Consider the following 19,321-nt stretch of genomic DNA (forward strand, 5'->3'; position numbering starts at 1 on the left):
TTCATAGATGGATTTGAGTAGGAGCTCTATCTGCCTGTCCGTGGCATCCTTGAGCGATGCACAGTCAGCCACTGCTACTACGGATCTAGCCGCCAGTCTAGAGACTGGAGGGTCCACCTTAGGACATTGAGCCCAACCCTTAACCACGTCAGAGGGGAAGGGGTAACGTGTGTCATTAAGGCGTTTAGTAAAGCGCTTGTCCGGGAAAGCCCTGTGCTTCTGGACAGCATCTCTAAAGTTAGAGTGATCGAAGAAAGCACTCCGTGTACGTTTAGGAAACCTAAACTGGTGTTTCTCCTGTTGTGAAGCCGACTCCTCTACAAGCGGAGTTGGAGGAGAAAGATCTAGCACCTGGTTGATGGACGCTATAAGGTCATTTACTATGGCGTCCCCTTCAGGTGTATCAAGATTGAGAGCAACGTCAGGGTCAGAGTCCTGGGCTGCGACCTCCGCCTCATCCTCTAGGGAATCCTCAAGCTGAGACCCCGAACAGCGTGATGAAGTCGGGGAAGATTCTAAGCGAGCCCGCTTAGCTGGTCTGGGACTGCGGTCCGTGCCGGAGTCCTCCACGTAATAACTAGAGGCCACACCAGGAGCACGCTTCGTCGCAGACCGAGAGTGGCCTGGGGGTGATCCCGCAGTGCCCGGGACCTGTGTAAGGGCCGGTCTGGACTGCAAAGCCTGTAGAAACTTAGCAGACCATTTATCCATAGACTGAGTCATGGAATGTGAAAGCGACTCAGAGAGTTTGTCAGCTAAAACAGCAAACTCTGTCCCTGCTATTTGGACAGGGGGAGCCGGCGGTTCTACCTGTGCCGAGGGACCCCCTAGTGCCCCAGGCTCCGGCTGAGCGAGTGCCCCAGTGCCCGAGCATTGCTCACAGTGAGGGTAGGTGGAACCTGCAGGTAGCATAGCCGCACAAGAGGTACAGGTAGCAAAATAACCCTGTGCCTTGGCACCCTTGCTCCTTGTGAACGACATGCTGTTGTCTCCCAGGAGCGTGATCACTGAGGGTATATAGCCACAAGCTAATGGTACAGCCGAACCGGAAAATGTATACACATATAATGTATCTATATACAGTTCAGCACCCTAGGGGGACCAGCACCGGGTAACCGGTGTGGCTTACCGACCGCTCCAGCGGTGTGTGGCCACCAGATTCCCTGCCTCGGGTCTCCCAGAGCTGCTGCCAGAAGTCCTCCACCGGCAGAATGTGTTAAAACATGGCTGTCGGCGTTCACAGGGGAGGAGGGAGCCGTGGGCGTAACTTACAAAAGTGCGGGAATCTGGTGCCCCATAGGGATTAGTGAGGGGGGCGGAGGACAGCTATGTGTGCTCCAGCCCTCACTGTCGGCGTCAGACCGACCGTCCCGCCCTTGCCCCTGACTGGCAGGCCCGGGGGCGGGAGTTTAATGCACTAGGCCGCAAAAGCCGGGGACTAAAGTAAAAACCGCGGCCGGCAAGGTCGGCGTGGTAGTCCCGGTGAAAAATCAACACCGCAGTCGCTGCAGCGTCTGAGGCCCAGGTGCTCCATGCACCGTCCCAAAGGGGACACAGAGTACCTGTAGATGCAGGGCCCTGTCCCTGACGATACTCAGTCTCCTGTCCAGCAGATTCCCCCAGGGGCTGCGGAGGGAGCCCGGTCCCAGTGCCTGGATGACCGGTTAGGATCCCACTTCACCCAGAGCCCCTAAGGGATGGGGAAGGAAAACGGCATGTGGCTCCTGCCTGTGTACCCGCAATGGGTACCTCAACCTTAACAACACCGCCGACTCAGTGGGGTGAGAAGGGAGCATGCCGGGGGCCCTGTTAGGGGCCCTCTTTTCTTCCATCCGATATAATCAGCAGCTGCTGCTGACTAAAATGTGGAGTATTGTGTGAATGTGTGCCTCCTTCAACACAAAGCATAAAACTGATGGGCCCGTGATGCACGTGAGGGTGTATAGGCAGAGGGGACGGGTTACACTTTTTAAAGTGTAATACTTTGTGTGGCCTCCGGAGGCAGAAGCTATACACCCAATTGTCTGGGTCTCCCAATGGAGCGACAAAGAAACGTTGATATTACAGAGCTGCAGGTCTCCTGTATAATCCAAACTGTCGCCTCTTAATTGTAACCAGCAGTCTCCATAACCAGAAAATTGTGAGAAGATCCAGACAACATCTAATGTCTATGATCAGCTTTATCCTGTCATCTCCACCAGGTATAAACCATACACTGAATGGCCACATTATTACAGACCCCCATCTAGGAGCGTTGGATTTACTTTGGCATTTAGGAGTTCAGCAATTTATCACATCAAAGATTCCAGGTGATGAAATAGTTCTGCAGGATTACAGGCCCATGGGGACATGAAAGCTTCTTAGGCCCCTTTCACACATCAGTTTTTTGCCATCAGTCCGAATGCGTTTTTTCAAAGGATCCGTAGCAGAGTGTGCAAATACTGATGAGACAAATCCCTGTAAAAATCGGATCCGTCGTACATAGTTTTTCAGGCCATAGGTTATTTGCTGTTGAAAAGAGGAGAGAGGAGAGAGGAAAGAGGAGAGAGGAGAGAGAGAGAAGAGAGGAGAGAGAGAGAAGAGAGGAGAGAGAGAGACAGACAAACATTTTTCGACGGATCCGTCGAACGACGGATGAAGCATGAGGCCATCTTTCACTAATACAAGTCAATGACAAAAAAAGGGATCCAACATTGGATCTGTTTTTTTTCAAAATTCGACAGATTGTGACTGATGGCAAAAAATGGATGTGTGAAAGGGGCATTACATTTACCGAAAATTAGATGAAAGGTGGTGACAGGCGCTGCACATCCCATTCTGCCTCGTCCCAGAGATGCTCTATAGGACTAAGATCTGAGGATTGTGAAGGCCGAGAAGGCAAGGATGGAAAGGATGAGAACATTGTGCTTCTAAACTGACCCTAAAACCTATACGCGGCTGAGACATTGTAGTACAGCTGGTAAAACCTGGGACCCGGTCAGAGATCCAGTAAGGAAGAAAGAAAAACAACTCTACTGGTTGTGAGCTGGAAGTCCAGAATGGTAACCAACGGTTATTGGAGACATTGAGACGGCAAGGACAAAGACTACGTGCAACACGGACTTGGAGGTTAAAAAAGTCTAGATAGCCAAGACAAGGCACGTATGGTACACACTGGGAGAGGACAGCATGGAAAAGGAGTCAGGAAAGATGGCAGGACAAAGAATGCTAATGACTGCAACTGTTGGTTACTGACTAAGTTATCTGCCACTTTATAAAACTGTTAAATATGTGGCTTTGTTGGAAACAAATTTGATTTGATTGACAAGTCATGTACAAGCTATTTTTATATATGGTACATCAATCAGTAAAATTCAGTTTATTTTCAAATCAGGGCCTGAATCCTTTCTTGTCGATACGTTACATCTGGGGGTCTTGTGTCATCTGGAACCTGATTCACTGGTGTCTAGGATCAAAAGACAACTTGGCCCATGTGACCCTTAAACTGGAAACAATCCATGACTACATGATTCTTAGTGCATGGATCATGGCCTTCTGCAACAGTGTAAACAGTGTAATCTGTGGACCCCAGATCAGCCCAGAAAACACTCCCAGAACCATTACACCGCCACCAGTCTAAAGTTTGACACCTAAAATGAAGGACACATTCATGCTGCTTGTGCTAAATTCTGATCCTCCCATAATCAGGAAAAAGCAGCAACCTGAATTCCTCCAAAAAATGTTTCCCACTGCTCTGTGATATTATTGTGCGCTCTTTTTCCCAATGAAGTTTTATTTCTTTTTATTTCCGTTAGACAGCAATCACACTGGAACTGGTCCTCTGCTACTATAGCCCATTTGTATTAAGGAATGATGACTGCATTCGAATAAATTAGATGATCACCATCATTGTATTAAAGTGCAGATAGATAAAAAAGGAGGAATAAACATCCTCCATAGATTAGAAAATACTTACAGCAACAAAAGCAGTTGTGAACTCCCCAGGCCTAGAAACGAATGCACTAGCAGGATGCAGTCAAACCCCCATTAGGTAGAGGCATCACAGATGAAGAAGAGAAGAGGAGCAAATCATACACACGCCTCCAAAATATGGAGGGGGCAATTGCTGGATGATAAAATGCACACTAGTGGCTTGCATAGGGCACCGTTCACACATTCAGGTGCATAGTAACTGCCCTTTATGGTGCATATAAGTGCTGGGGCAGCTAGCCTGGTCGAATAGTATGGGCGTGGTAATAGGCTGCTGGCAACTGCATGTGTGAACGGTGCCCTATGCAAGCCACTAGTGTGAATTTTATCATAGAGCAATTGCTCCCCCATATTTTGGAGGTGTGTGTGATTTGCTCCTCTTGCACCTGTGATGCCTCCACTTACTGGGGGTTTGGCTGCATCCTGTTAGTGCATTTGATTCTTGGCCTGGGCAGTTCACAACTGCTTTTGTTGCGGTAAGTATTTTCAGCTGCAGATACCAAAATGATAAAGTACTGGTCCTGACTAGCGATGGGCGGACCCAGACTGTAAAAGTCTGGATCCGTGCATTTTGAAATGTAACCGGGTGCCAGACCCGGGCCCGGGATTCCGGGTATTGATATGGAACTGGGGAAATTAAGAAAGAAAAAAAAAAAAAAAAAAAAAAAGGAAAAAGAAAGTAAGTAAGAATGAAGCGAGCGAGAATGATACTTACCAAGGCTCAGTCATGGCTCTACACTGCTCCTGTAATTAGTGCATATTCATATACACTGCTTTCCCCGGCCACTGGCCATCCTGGCTTGTGTGATTGTTTGCAGTCAGATGTGCCCCCAGCCTGTGTGACAGCATCTGACTACAACCAATCACAGGTGCATGGACGGCCGGTGAGTGGGGAAACCAGTGCACCTGTCTGCAGGTTAGTATCATAGTATAAAAATAAAGAAATAAAATAATTTGGCATAGGGCCCCTCCATATTATGATACCTAGCACAGAAAAAGCATACGACTACAGGCTGCAGCCCCCAGCTGTGCGGTTATCTTGGCTGTGCTTCACAATAAGTGGAACCGCATGCGGCTTTTTCTTTTATTATTTATAATTAAAATAAATAATTTTAAAATATGACTTGTGGTTCGCCCCAATTTTAATACCCAGCCATGATAAAGCACGACAACTGGGGGCTGGTATTCTCAGGCTGGGGAGACCCATGGTTATTGGTTCGCCCCTGCCTAAAACTAGCAGCCTGCAGCCTCCCGGAATATGTTCATCCATTGGCTGCAACAATACCAGCACTTTACCAGCTCTTCCGATTGCCCTGGTGCGGTGTCATTCGGGGTAATATGGGGTTAATCACAGCCCACAGCTGCCACTAAGCCCTAGATTAGCAGTGGGAGGAACTATGAGGTCCCCCCATTACTAATCTGCAATTGAAAGTAAATAAATACAAACACTAAGAAAAATCCTTTATTTGAAATAAAATATAGCACCCTCTTTTCCATCTTTATTAACCCCAAAAAGACACTTAAAGTTCCACCGTAATCCACACGACATTCCACGACGGTCCTGACTCTGCTACATCAGAGCCTGGAGAGACGAAAAACATGTCCAATCTCTCCAGGCTTCAGGAAACACTGACAAGGGGGACCTGGCTGGTAGCACTGATGTCACCCAGTTCACCGGAGGTCATACTTGGGTTCCTACGGAATGACCTCTGGTGACATGCGTACGACCCTCTGGCTGAAAGTGCAGGGCCATACCCCGCAAGCCCTTTAACATTCACAGTGCCGGCCGGGGAGTCTCCCTGAACCCCGGCCGAGACTGTTAATGCTAAAGGGCTGGCGGGGTGCAGGGCACGACCCCGCACTTTAAGCCATAGTGCTTCAGGTCATGAGAGGTCATACCGTGTTCCATGATTGTGCGCTATGAGCTTCAGATGTAGCAGAACAGAATCTTTGTGGGACCTCGTGTTCATTAAGTCGGTCCTGCAGGGGTGTTTTGGGGTTAATAAAGTGGTGAAAGAGGGTGTTTTTTGTCTTTCATTTCAAAGAAAGGATTTTTTGGTGTTTGTGTTTATTTACTTTCACTTACAGATTAGTGATGGGGGGGGTCTCATAGATGCCTGCCATTACTAATGTAGAGATTAGTGGCAGCTGTGGGTTGCCTTTAACCTCTTATATTAACCCGATTGCCACCGCACAAGGGCAACTGGGAAGAGCCGGTAAAGCAACGGGCTTGTCGCATCTAATAGATGCGACAACCCAGGCGGCTGCAGGCTGCTAATTTTAGGATGGACCTTTCCAGCTGGAGAGTACCAGCCCCCAGCTGTTGAGCTTTATCTTGGCTGGGTATCAAAATTGGGGCGGTCCGCACATCGTTTCTCAAAACCTATTTATGTAACTAAAAATAAAAAAAACAGCATGAGGTTCCTCCTATTTTCATACACAGCCAAGGTAAGAGCACGGCTGGGGGCTGCAGCCTGTAGCCATATGCTTTATCTGTGCTGGGTATCATAATATGGGGAAACCCTAAGCCAAATGTTTTATTTATTTATTTTTAGAGAAGAAAGACACACACAGCGCCTGTAATTGGAAGCAGTCAGCTGACATGCTGAATCTCAGGGTGGGGGCGCGTCTGACTGCAACCAATCACAGGCGCTCGTGGGCAGGGAAAGCAGTGCATATTCAATTATTGTAATGCGCAGCACCAGAAATGAATGGGAGGTATGGGAGCAGCGTACAGCCATGCCGGAGCCTCAGTGAGTTCAATCCGCTTGGTCCCATCCCACTATCGCTTAAACCACCATTTTTTTGAATCATCGGATAATGGTCCCCCATAGACTTATATGGGGACCGGAATCCGCCCCAGAACTGGATTTCAGAAACCAGATCACTGGTCCCAGTAATCTGAGAGTCTGCTCATCACTAGTCCTTGCAAATCTAGCACCAGTGATCTTGTTCAGTCATTCAGATTTTCCAACCATTACACTGTGAAAACTGATCACTACATTATATGCTGCACTACAGGGTCATGTGTCTAATAGGTTTGAGATGTAAGATTGAAAGTGTCTCTAATAAACTGTCCAAATGTGAGAATGAAGTGGCAAACTCTTTAATCTGTGATTACAGATGAAAACATGAACGGGGAGGAAGGGGGTTGCGGGGGCGGCAAATAAATAAGTCGTTATTTTTCATGATATAGTTAACTTATTTTAAGCATATTTATGCAGAAAAAATAAAATAATCTAGATTCCATAAAAGGTTTTTTATAATTAAAAAAAACTCTTCAATAAGTCTTATTTTTCATGATTCTTTGGCATAATATTTATTTTAATATATTTACCCCAAAAAAAGTCACATCTATTTGACCGATCCAGGTTTGGAGAGAAAAGAAAAGGATAACATCAGTTTCTGCTGATTTCTGATTTACTGTCTAGTGCTACTTTATATCTAAATATTCTAAACAGATTAATGATACTGGGTAAAATTTTATGCAAATATCTTGCTTTGCCTTTGTTATGATAATAAACGGATTTTTGTGTACTTACCGTAAAATCATTTTCTCTTAGCCATCATTGGGGGACACAGGACCATGGGTGTTATGCTGCCTATCCATAGGAGGACACTAAGTAAATGCAAAAGCATAGCTCCTCCTCTGCAGTATACACCCCCTCGCCGGGCCAGGCAGCCTCAGTTTTAGTACACAAGCAGTAGGAGAAAAAACAGTAAAAACTTCTCAACAGAGGAACATGAGAAAAGAAGAGTCATAACCAAATAAGGTACTGAGAGAACCAAGGCCCAACAGGGCAACAGGGTGGGTGCTGTGTTCCCCAATGATGGCTAAGAGAAAACGATTTTACGGTGAGTACACAAAAATCCATTTTTCTCAGACGCCTCACTGGGGGACACAGGACCATGGGACATCCTAAAGCAGTCCATGGGTGGGAAACATAAAAGAAGACAACACAACCCAAGGACTAGGAATCAGTCCCAGACAGCCTGGAGCGCCTACTGAGAGAGGTGCTCTACTGCAGTTTGTAGAATTTTCCTTCCCAGATTTGCCTCAGTTGAAACATGGGTATGGATTCTGTAATGCTTTGAAAACGTATGTACGCTAGACCAGGTCGCAGCCTTACACACCTGTTCCACTGAAGCCTGATGCCGAATGGCCCACGAAGCGCCAACTGCTCGCGTGGAATGAGCCCGCAGCCCACTAGGAATGGGCTTGAGTTGCAAGCGGTAGACTTCCTGGATCGCAGAGCGAATCCAGCGAGCCAGAGTCGCCTTTGAAGCTGCCTGTCCCTTCTTAGGCCCCTCAGGAATGACGAACAAAGAGTCCGTTTTCCTAAAGGGGGCTGTCCTGGATATGTAATATCTGAGAGCTCTGACGAGGTCTAACGAATGCAGAGACCTTTCCACCCTATGAACTGGGTGTGGACAAAAGGAAGGCAGAACAATGTCCTCGTTCAAATGAACCGGGTTAAAGAATCTTTAGAAGGAAATCCGGAAGGGGGCACAGAACCACCTTGTCCTGGTGAAAGATCAGAAAAGGCTCGCGGCAAGAGAGTGCTGTTAGCTCCGAAAGCCGTCTGATGGACGTAATTGCCACCAGGAATGTTACCTTCCAGGACAGAAGAGCAAGGGAGGATTCCTTGAGGGGTTCAAAGGGAGACCTCTGGAGACCGTCCAGAATGAGGTTGAGGTCCCATGGGTCCAGCGGCCGTTTGTACGGGGGAACTAGATGGGAAACGCCCTGGAGGAAGGTCTTGACTTGCGGTTTTTGAGCCAGGCGGCATTGGTAGCAGATTGAGAGCGCTGAGACCTGCCCTTTAAGGGAACAGAGCCAACCCCGCTTGCAAGCCAGACTGTAGAAAGTCGAGAATTCTGGGGATGGCCAGAGGCATAGGCTGGACGTTCGTTTCCCTGCACCATGAAAGGAAGATTTTCCATGTACGATGGTAAATGCGGGATGAAGGAGGCTTTCGGGCGCTGATCATGGTGGAAATAACCGCGGGGGAGAATCCCGCTCTTGTTAATACCCAGGTCTCAATGGCCATGCCATCAGCTTCAGGGCTCTGGAGTTCTGATGGGAAATGGGCCCTTGGGTCAGCAAGTCTGGGATGTCTGGAAGGTGCCACGGTGCGTCTGCGAGCATTTGTACTAATTCGGCGTACCAGGCGCGCCTGGGCCAGTCCGGTGCCATCAGTATCACCAGGACTCCCTCTGCCTTGATCTTCCTGATTACACGCGGCAGCAGGGGTACAGGTGGAAATATGTAAGGCAGGCGGAAGTGGTGCCAGGAGCAGACTAGAGCATCCGCGCCGATGGACTGCGGGTTGCGTCACCTGGCTATGAACGCGGGTACCTTTGAATTCAACCTTGAGGCCATTAGGTCCACGTCTGGTGTGCCCCAGCGAGTGCAGATGTGTAGAAACACATCTGGGTGGAGAGACCATTCTCAGCGGCCAGGCCTTGGCGACTTAGAAAGTCTGCTGCCCAGTTCTCTACCCCCAGTATGTGTACCGCTGATATCACTGATCCCGTCGATTCGGCCCAGCTGAGGATCTTGTGGGCCTCGAGATATGCCGCTTTGCTGCGGGTGCCCCCCTGCCGATTGATATAGGCTACAGCTGTCGCATTGTCCGATTGGACTCGAATCTGACGACCCGCTAGCAGAGGGCAGAACGCTCTGAGAACGAGGAAGATCGCGCGGAGTTCCAGGATGTTGATGGGTAGGAAAGACTCCTGGGGCGTCCAACGTCCTTGAGCAGTGTGGTGCCGGTACACTGCTCCCCAGCCTAGGATGCTGGCGTCCGTGGTCAGGACCAGCCAGTTCACTGAGAGAAAAGATCTCCCCTTCGATAGGGATGAGGACCGAAGCCACCAGCGGAGTGCGTACCTGACTGAAGGCGTCAGGTGAAGATGTCTTTCCAGGGAGAAGGGGCTCGTGTCCCAGGCCGCTAGAAGGGCTAGCTGCAGTGGGCGGAGGTGCAGTTGAGCAAAGGGTACTGCTTCCATAGCCGCCACCATCCTGCCGAGCACTTTCATGCTGAATCGAATGGAGCGAGACGGAGGACGTAGAAGGCAGCGTACCGCTCGTTGAAGAGCGAAGTCTTTTCCTGAGGGAGAAGGATCAAGCCCCGACGGGTGTCCAGGGACATGCCCAGGAAGGTGATGGATCGTGATGGGATCGGGGATGATTTGTCCAGATTCACTAGCCACCCTAAGCGGGATAGGGTGTCCACAGTGATCTGTACGCTGGTTGAGCAGTCACGGAAGGAGGGGGCCTTGATGAGGAGGTCGTCCAAGTAAGGGAGAACGACTACTCCCCTGGCGTGAAGGACGCTCATGGCGGCCGCCATGACTTTGGTGAAGAAACTTGGTGCGGTGGCAAGGCCGAAGGGTAGAGCTATGAATTGAAAGTGGGAGTCCTGAATTGCGAAGCGGAGGAGCTTTTGGTGATCTAGGAATTCCCCTTCGACCATGGATGCAATAATGGACCTTAGGGACTCCATTCTGAATCTCCGTACGTGCACATGTTTGTTTAAGTGTTTGAGGTCCAGGATGGGTCGAACTGACCCATCATTTTTGGAGACCACAAAGAGGTTGGAATAAAACCCCCCGAACTTCTCGTCGTCTAGGACAGGTATTATCACTCCTGCTGTTTGGCGCGAGTGGATTGCTGAGAAAAAAAGCTTTGCGTCGTTTTCGAGTCTTTGGGGGGTTTGAGAGAAAGAACCGACTCGGGGGGGGGGGGTCGGGTCCGAAATTCTATGTGGTAACCGGAAGACACAAGGTCTCGCACCCATTTGTCGTCTGAGGCAGCAGCCCAGATGTGTTGAAAGAGCCGCACTCGACCTCCTACAATGAGTGTGTCTTCCGGGGCGCCGAAGGAGTCATGAGGGGGGAAAACGTTGTGGCAGAGTCTCCCTAGTCCTGGACTGTTTCGGTCTAGGCTGCCATGAAGAAGTGGGTTTCGGGGAGAGCTGAGAAGGTCGGTCCCTGCGTAGTCCGCGGCTGGGGACAGCACGGGATGTCGACCAACCAAATGAGTTCCGAAAGGAGCGGAACGAGGACTGTGGAAGTCTGGTGAAGGACGTCCTGGACTTCAGCTGGAGGAGGGAGGTACTCTTTCCTCCAGTCGCGTCAGAAATGAGCTTGTCTAGACGTTCGCCAAACAATCGGTCTGGGAAAAAAGGGAAGGCCCGTGAGAGACTTCTTGGAGGCAGAGTCCGCTCGCCATTGTCGGAGCCAGAGAGCTCTACGGATTGCTATGGTATTTGAGGCGGCAAACGCTGCGCAGGTAGCAGCGTCCATGGAGACCTGCATGAGGTACTCCGCTGCAGCGGCAATTTGAGCTGTTACCTCTGTGAAGGTATGAGTGAACTGGGATTCCTCAAGCGAAGTGTTAAGGGATTCTGCCCAGACCGAGATCGCCTTTGCAACCCACACAGAGGCAAAGGAGGGCGAGAGGGAGGAACCCGCAGCCTCAAAAGCAGAGCGGGCGAGGTGCTCCACCTGTCTGTCTGTCGGGTCCTTGATGGAGGAACCATCAGGTAAAGACAGGAGTGTCTTTGTGGTAAGGCGGGAGACCAAGGTGGGGGGGGGGTCGACCGAGGGCGGATCGGCCCAGCCCTTAGGGGCAGGTGAGGCAAAAGGGTAACGGGACTCCATGAGTTTTCGGTTACCGAAGCGCCTGTCAGGCTTCTCCCTTTGCTTTGTGAGAATATCCTGAAACTCTGGGTGATCAGCGAAAACCTTTTGGGGTTTCCTTGCCCTCTTAAAGGAGACCGCATGGTCAGTGGTAGTGGATGGGGGATCCTCCACATGCAGAGTTTGGTTGATTGCTGCTATAAGGGAGTCTATTGCAGTTTGATCATCTGGGGAGGATGAAACCAAGGAATCCTCCTGGTACAAACAGCATTCTGCCTCCTCCAGCTCTTCAGAAACCGTGGAGCGTGTGGGAGAGCCTGCCCTGTGTGCTCCCGAGAGAGAGTCATGGGGGCCATGAGAGAGTGCTGGAGACACCTGGCCGTGTGCTCTTTTCCTGATCCCTGCAACCGGTGAAGCATGTGCCCGGAATACCTCAGAAGGATCCTCCATAGGGGCATCCTCAGGCTGCGTTCCGTCCAGGGACCCAGAAGGGTGTGGAGGACGACATTGCAAAGCCAGCACCAGGTTCTGTGACAGTTTTTCCATGGATTGGGACAGAAACTGTGCCCATTCCGGTGGGCTGGGAGCCCTAGGCTCTGGGCTGACGGTTGCGGCGGTAGTGGCAGGGGGGTCTTGGGCTATAGGGGCACAGGACTCACAGAGAGAAGAGGTGTGTTTACATGGTAGCTCAGCGTGGCAGGCAGTGCAGGCTGAATAATAGACTATGTGGGTCTTAGCACTCTTAGTGCCCTTAGAATTCTGCATGTTCCTAATAGGAGTATGCCAGGAGGGGGAGCAATGGTCAGCAGAGCTACAAGTGAAGCAAGCACCTCACCAGCATCAGCCGGTGGCCCTGTCCTCAGGAAGGAGTAAGCTCTGTGGAGATCTTCGCACACTTTCCGGGGGGGGGCTTAGCGCTAAAAGAGCGCGAAGAAGTCAGTGTGCCCCCCCCCCTGCTGTGGGTAGTAAAAAACGGCGGGAAGGGAGCTTCTGACCGTTTTCCTCCCTCTCCCTCCAGTCAGCACACAGCTTGTCACTGGTGGTTATCTCTGCGGCTTTTCTGCTAGAGCAAATAAACAGAGCAAATAAACAGCATGAGTTCCTGAGCTCTGGGCCCTCCCCCTGCCACGGTAAATTATCTGTGCAGGACTTTCTGCAAACAGCGAGGGACTTCCCCCTCCTCCAGCCAGCAAGCTAGAGAAAAGTTAACACTGTGTGTTCAGGATCCCTGGGGCTCTCCTCCTTGCAATCAGCAAGGGACTTTCTCATAATAAATACTGTAAATTCAGCAGTCCTGGGAGCCTTCCCTGCACCGTCTTTTCTCCCTTTGTCTGGGAAACCAGTCAGGGGGGATCTCACCTTAAACACTGCTTCAGTCCAGGCAGTGGAAATAGAGTCAGCCTGCTGTGTCCGGTCACACAGGTGCCATATTCAACTCAGAGCCTGCAAAGAGGGGCTGAGGAATTGTGCCTCTGTCCTGGGCTCTGGAAAATCGGTGTCTGTGGAACCAGTCGTCCATCCCAGGATCCAGCGTCGCAGGAGGGGGTACGTGGAGGCGACACTCTAAGTTCCCGCCCGTTGATGGTAGTGGGAGATCGGTCCCAAAAGGAAACCAATTGCCCTCAAAAAATAAACCTTGAAAGGCAGTGCCTCCTACAGACACTAAGCTAAAACTGAGGCTGCCTGGCCCGGCCAGGGGGTGTATACTGCAGAGGAGAAGCTATGCTTTTGCATCTACTTAGTGTCCTCCTATGGATAGGCAGCATAACACCCATGGTCCTGTGTCCACCAATGAGGCGTCAGAGAAAATGCTGTATCCGCTTTTACAAACCTTTGTTGTAATCTTGCACAGGTAACTTGTTACATTGTAACGTTGTCTTTTAACCTGACTACGTCAGCAGCTATGACTCACTAAAAGGAAGTCCGCTGACGATTCAGACTAGGACTCGTCAAAGCGCTAGCCACAGCGCGAAACGGCTGTCGTCCGTCTGCCGCCCCCCCCCTCCCTCCCCGTTCAGGTTTTCGTCTGTAATCACAGATTAAAGAGTTTGCCACTTACCAGGGTGAGTTGCCGCTTCATTCTCACATTGGGATCATCTTGAACTTGACCACGCTGCCAGCAGAGCTGATCGCTTGATTCTGTGAGTATGGCACCACCACACAGCTTTGTGCTGCAGTGCCCAACATTCTAATGTTATCTAATAAATTGTCCATTCAGTGTATAATACTGAGGGATACAAGAAGATTGAACACAAGACCTTCACAGCCGCCTACACATCATAGGGAAGATTTCATGACACCTTCTCTCCATCTACCTGATCATCCAGAGGAACATCGAGATCTTCTTGTTTACAGTCCTGTTGAAGAAGAGGACGGGGACATCTCTCTGGTGTTGTCCTCTCACTGGACAGAACTGGAAGAAACACATACAGGGACTGAATTCATTCTTTACATACAGATAATTATAGGCCGTGTGTATTTAGTCCTGTCTATTACCTGGTGATGTAAGGGGCTGGGGATCCACCATCATGACGTCCTTGTACAGATCTTCGTGACCTTCTAAATACTCCCACTCCTCCATGGAGAAATAGACGGCGACATCCTGACACCTTATAGGAACCTGACACATACAATGAGACCGTCATCCCCCGATCCCTTCATAGCGTTACTGTATAATGTCCCAGCAGTGTCACCTCTCCAGTCAGCAGCTCAATCATCTTGTAGGCGAGTTCTAGGATCTTCTGCTCATTGATATCCTCATGTATCAGGGGGTGAGGTGGAGGTCCCGTGATTGGGCTCAGGGGTCTTCCCCATCCCTCAGACACAGGGGCCTGACAGCGCTCACTAGAGGTCTTCTTCACTACTGTGTAATCCTGGATATGGAGAGACACATTAATAAACCTCACTACAGACATTTCCAGAGTCCTCACCTCTCCAGTTCTGTCCATCTGTTATTCCCATAGATAAGAATGATGTAATGTGACGTCATCAGAATCTCTCACCTCTCCAGTAAGCCGGAAGAGGATCTCTAGGGTGAGGTGTAATATCCTTTCCGCCATATTGTCCCTGTCCTTATCCATCCTTGATGGGTCAATCGGGACTTCTCTTATATAGAAGATCTGAGGTGATCCGATATTGTAGGGACCTGAATGGGGAGAAGATGACGATGTAACATCAGAAAGATCCCATGTAAGAAATCTCCAAAGCTGTTACCGGCTTGACAAACACTATATCCAGTCTTGGGCAAAATAAGACAGTTATAAAGTGCAAGAACAGCCAGAGAGATCAGGATGGGACAACCGGGCATGTCAGTAACAGATAACGGTAGAGCATTAAGGCTATGTGCGCACGTTGCATATTTGCATGCAGTTACGCTGCGTATTGCACTGCAGCGTAACTGCATGCGTCCTGCGTCCCCAGCACAATCTATGAAGATTGTGCAAATTCCATCCCCACGTTGCGTTTTAGAACGCAGCATTTTGGCTGCTGCCAAGACGCTGCGTTCTAAAAAGCAACATGTCTCTTCTTTTGTGCGTTTTGGTTGCAATGTCGGTCTGTCTCCCTGTCGGTCGGTCTCTCTCTGTCGGTCTACCCTTCTCTCATACCTCACCGATCACTGCCCGATCACCGGCGCGGCACTGCACAGCTGTCACACTCCTCCGGCGGCTTCTCCTGCTTTTGAAAATGCCAGCCGCTTATTATTCAATCTCGTATTCCCCGCTTCCCCTGCCCACCGGCGCCTATGATTGGTTGCAGTCAGATACGGCCCCACGCTGAGTGACAGCTGTCTCACTGCAACCAATCACAGCCGCCGGTGGGCGAGTCTATGTAGTGCAGTAAAATAAATAATAAAAAAAAAAAAACAGCATGCGGTCCCCCCCCAATTATGGGGAGCCCCCCAGCCTAAAAATATCAGCCAGCAGCCACCCGGAATTGCCGCATCGATTAGATTCGACAGTCTTGGGACTCTACCCGGCTCATCCAGAATTGCCCTGGTGCGGTGGCAATCTGGGTCATAAGGAGTTAATGGCAGCCCACAGCTGCCACTAAGTCGTAGGTTAATCATTGCAGGCGTCTATGAGACACCCGCAATGATTAACCTGTAAGTGAAAGTAAATAAACACATACACCCAAAAAAAATCGTTTATTTGAAATAAAAGACAAAAAAATACACCTCTTTCACCACTTTATTAAAATACCCAAATACCCCTCCAGGTCTGACGTAATCCACACGAGGTCCCGCGACGCTCTCAGCTTTGCTACATTAAGCTAACAAGAGCGGTCACAGACCAGACCGCTCTCTGTCAGATCCATGCAGCAACTGCAGAGAGCCGCGCGATCAGCGATGAAGTCACTGGTGAGTTGCGGTCTCAGGTGAAGGACTCCAGCTGGCTGCGGGTAACCTCAGTGACGGCACCGCTAATCGCGCTGCTCACTTCGGTCACTCAGGGGATTAGCGGTCACCGGTGAGTCCTTCACGGGTGACCGCTAATAAGGACGCCACACACAGACAGAGCCGCGGTATGACAATGAAGTCGGGTGAAGTTCACCCGAGTTCATTCTCATCGCGCGACTCTGTCTGTGTGTGCTATCAGCCGGCATGTTCATGTACTACAATAAATTTTTCACTTAACTATAAGCAATATATGTAGGAGTCGGAGTCGTGGAGTCGGAGTCAGTCTGTGCAAGGGAAATTGAGGAGTCGGAGTCGAAAGTGTGGTTTACCGATTCCACAGCCCTGCCTTGAAGGAGGGATTGTTCGGCAGCAACAGCGACGTCGCAGAACATGTATGTGCGTATGACGCCGCCGTAGCGATATTGTTTGCTACGGCAGCGATCACCACATGTCGCACGAACGATGGGGGCGGGTGCTATCGCTCGCGACATTGCTAGCAATCGCTAGCGATGTCGCAGCGTGTAAAGCATCTTTAAATCATCACTACACCCGAAGATTAACTCCCAGAGAGGTGCAATTTCAAAATTTGGTCACTTTGGGGGGGATTTTCTTCTTTTCTGGCACTTAGGGGTTCTGCAAATGAAATCTGCAAACTATTCTAGGAAACTGTGCTCCAAAAATCAAATGGCGCTTCTTCCTTGTGGTGTGTTCAAACAGTACTGTACTATCACATGTGAGGTATTGCTGCCTGGCAGCAGACTTAAAGGGAACCTGTCATCAGAAATTTAGCTATAAAGCTAAAAGTTCCCCCCTCTGCAGCTCCTGGGCTGCATTCTAGGAAGCTTCCTATAGTTTTTTTGGCCCCTTTTATTCCAAAATAAATACTTTGTAAACTGGTACCTTTTCGTATGGAAATTTCTAAAATCATCCATGGGGGCGGGCTGCCTGGGGTCCGTTGTTGTCCTCCTGCAGATTTATGCCGCCCCCGAACGCTGAATTTCGAAAGCTCAGGACGCCGCCCCTGGGTGCCCGTGGTCCCGCGCATGCGCTGTTACACTGTAGCGGTGACCGCTAGTGACGCTTTGCGCGTGCACGAGGTTATGGGCGGCGCTGTGAGTGTCATCAGTAAGTGCCGCCCATAACCTCGTGACCGCACTTTCCCCTATGACTGCAGCGTTTTGCGCAAGCGCTCGCTGGCCTGATGCCCGGACGTCCCCTCCTTCCCATCCTGCTCAGCAGCAGGAAATAGATGGGAGGAACCATCCATTTAGAATCACTAAATTTCTGATGACAGGTTCCCTTTAAGGAAAATGGCACCCGGAAGTGGCTCTTGTGCAGATGAGATCTCTGCTTGCAATTGAGCCGAGAGCTCAATCTGCGCTGACACCGGGCGCCATTTTTTTGAAGCGCTCACCGCCCGCAGCCACAACCCGAGCCCCAGCACAGCTGCACCAACACAGCTGCCCCAGCCGCAGCAGCCCGAGCCCCAGCACAGCTGACAGTTTCTGGGACACCCACCGCCCCTACCTCCTCTGACTCCGCTCCACCACCGCTGTTGCCGTCTCCGGTAAGACACCACCGGATTATAAGACTGACCCCATTTTTTTTCACCTTATTTTGCTCTAAATTTGGGGTGCGTCTTATAAGCCAGTGCATCATATAAACCAAAAAATACGGTAATTATTTTTTATTTATCGACCAATATTATACAATGTTGTGACACACCTGTGATGTGTGATAATATACTCATTGCACCACTGGATGAATTAATTAATGGGTGAAATTTGTGAAATGGGGTCACTTGTGTTTTTTTTTTTTTTACTGTTACGGCATCTCAAAGGCTCTGCCAATGCGACATGGCACCCACAAACCATTCCAACTAAATCTGAACTCAAATATGGTGCTCCTTCCCTTCCTCACTTTGTACTACAAACTGTATGGTGCATTATCTCCTGTTACCTTTGTGAATTTGAAAAACTTGGGGTTAAAGTAACATTTTTGTGGTTAAAAAACGAATGTTTTCATTTTCACGGCTCAACGTCATAAAATTCTGTGAAGCACCTGGGAGTTCAAAGTGTTCACCAAACATCTAGAAAAATTAATTGAAGGATCTAGTTTCCAAAATGGGGTCACTTGTGGGGAAGCTCCACTGTTTGGGCACCTCAGGGGCTTTGCCAATGTGACATGGCACCCACAAACCATTCCAATTAATACGCTCCTTCACTTCTTCACTTTACCTCTAAAGTAGTTTTTGACCACATATTGGGTATCACTATACTCAGGAGAAATTGCACAACAAATTGTATGGTCCATTATCTCCTGTTACCCTTGTGAAAATGAAATATTTTGGGTTAAAGCAACTTTTGTGAGATAAAAAAATTATTTTTTCATTTTCATAGCACATTTTTCTGTAAAGCACCAGAGAGATCTAGGTGTTCAAACATTTAGATACATTTTTGAGGGGTCTAGTTTCCAAAATAGGGTCACTTGTGGGGAGCTCTTACGTTTAGGCACATCAAAGGATCTCGAAGTGCGACATGGCGTCTGCTAATGATTTCAGACAATTTTATGTTCAAAATGTCAAATAGTGATCTATCCCAGCCCTGCTGTGCGCCCAAACGAACGGATTTTTGTGTACTCACCATAAAATAATTTTCTCTTAGCCATCATTGGGGGACACAGGACCATGGGTGTTATGCTGCCTATCCATAGGAGGACACTAAGTAGATGCAAAAAGCATAACTCCTCCTCTGCAGTATACACCCCCTGGCCGGGCCAGGCAACCTCAGTTTTAGTACACAAGCAGTAGGAGAAAAACACAGTAAAAAAGGATGGATTAATAATTGTCAACACGGAGGAACATGAGAAAAAGAGTCATAACCAAATAAGGTACTGAGAGAACCAAGGCCCAACAGGGCAACAGAGTGGGTGCTGTGTCCCCCAATGATGGCTAAGAGAAAACGATTTTACGGTGAGTACACAAAAATGCGTTTTTCTCTGACGCCTCATTGGGGGGCACAGGACCATGGGACGTCCTAAAGCAGTCCATGGGTGGGAAAAATAAAAAGATAACACAACCCAAGGACTAGGAGCCAGTCCCAGACAGCCTGGAGCGCCTACGGAGAGAGGTGCTCTACTGCCGTTTGCAGAATTTTCCTACCCAGATTTGCCTCAGCTGAAACCTGGGTATGGACTCTGTAAAGCTTTGAAAAAGTATGTAGGCTAGACCAGGTCGCAGCCTTACACACCTGTTCCACTGAAGCCTGATGCCGAATGGCCCACAAAGCGCCAACTGCTCACGTGGAATGA

At 49.4% G+C, this 19,321-nt stretch overlaps 1 protein-coding gene and 1 pseudogene across 1 annotated transcript in view; both read right to left on the minus strand.

Moving 5' to 3' along the window:
• LOC142312857 (uncharacterized) overlaps positions 1–19,321 on the minus strand; it is a 531,686-nt gene that overhangs the window by 365,985 nt on the left and 146,380 nt on the right. The window lies entirely within an intron of this gene.
• LOC142312009 (uncharacterized) overlaps positions 1–19,321 on the minus strand; it is a 195,986-nt pseudogene that overhangs the window by 149,149 nt on the left and 27,516 nt on the right.

The sequence above is a fragment of the Anomaloglossus baeobatrachus genome, chromosome 5 (genome assembly GCF_048569485.1).
Source record: "Anomaloglossus baeobatrachus isolate aAnoBae1 chromosome 5, aAnoBae1.hap1, whole genome shotgun sequence".
Taxonomy (NCBI): Eukaryota; Metazoa; Chordata; class Amphibia; order Anura; family Aromobatidae; genus Anomaloglossus; species Anomaloglossus baeobatrachus.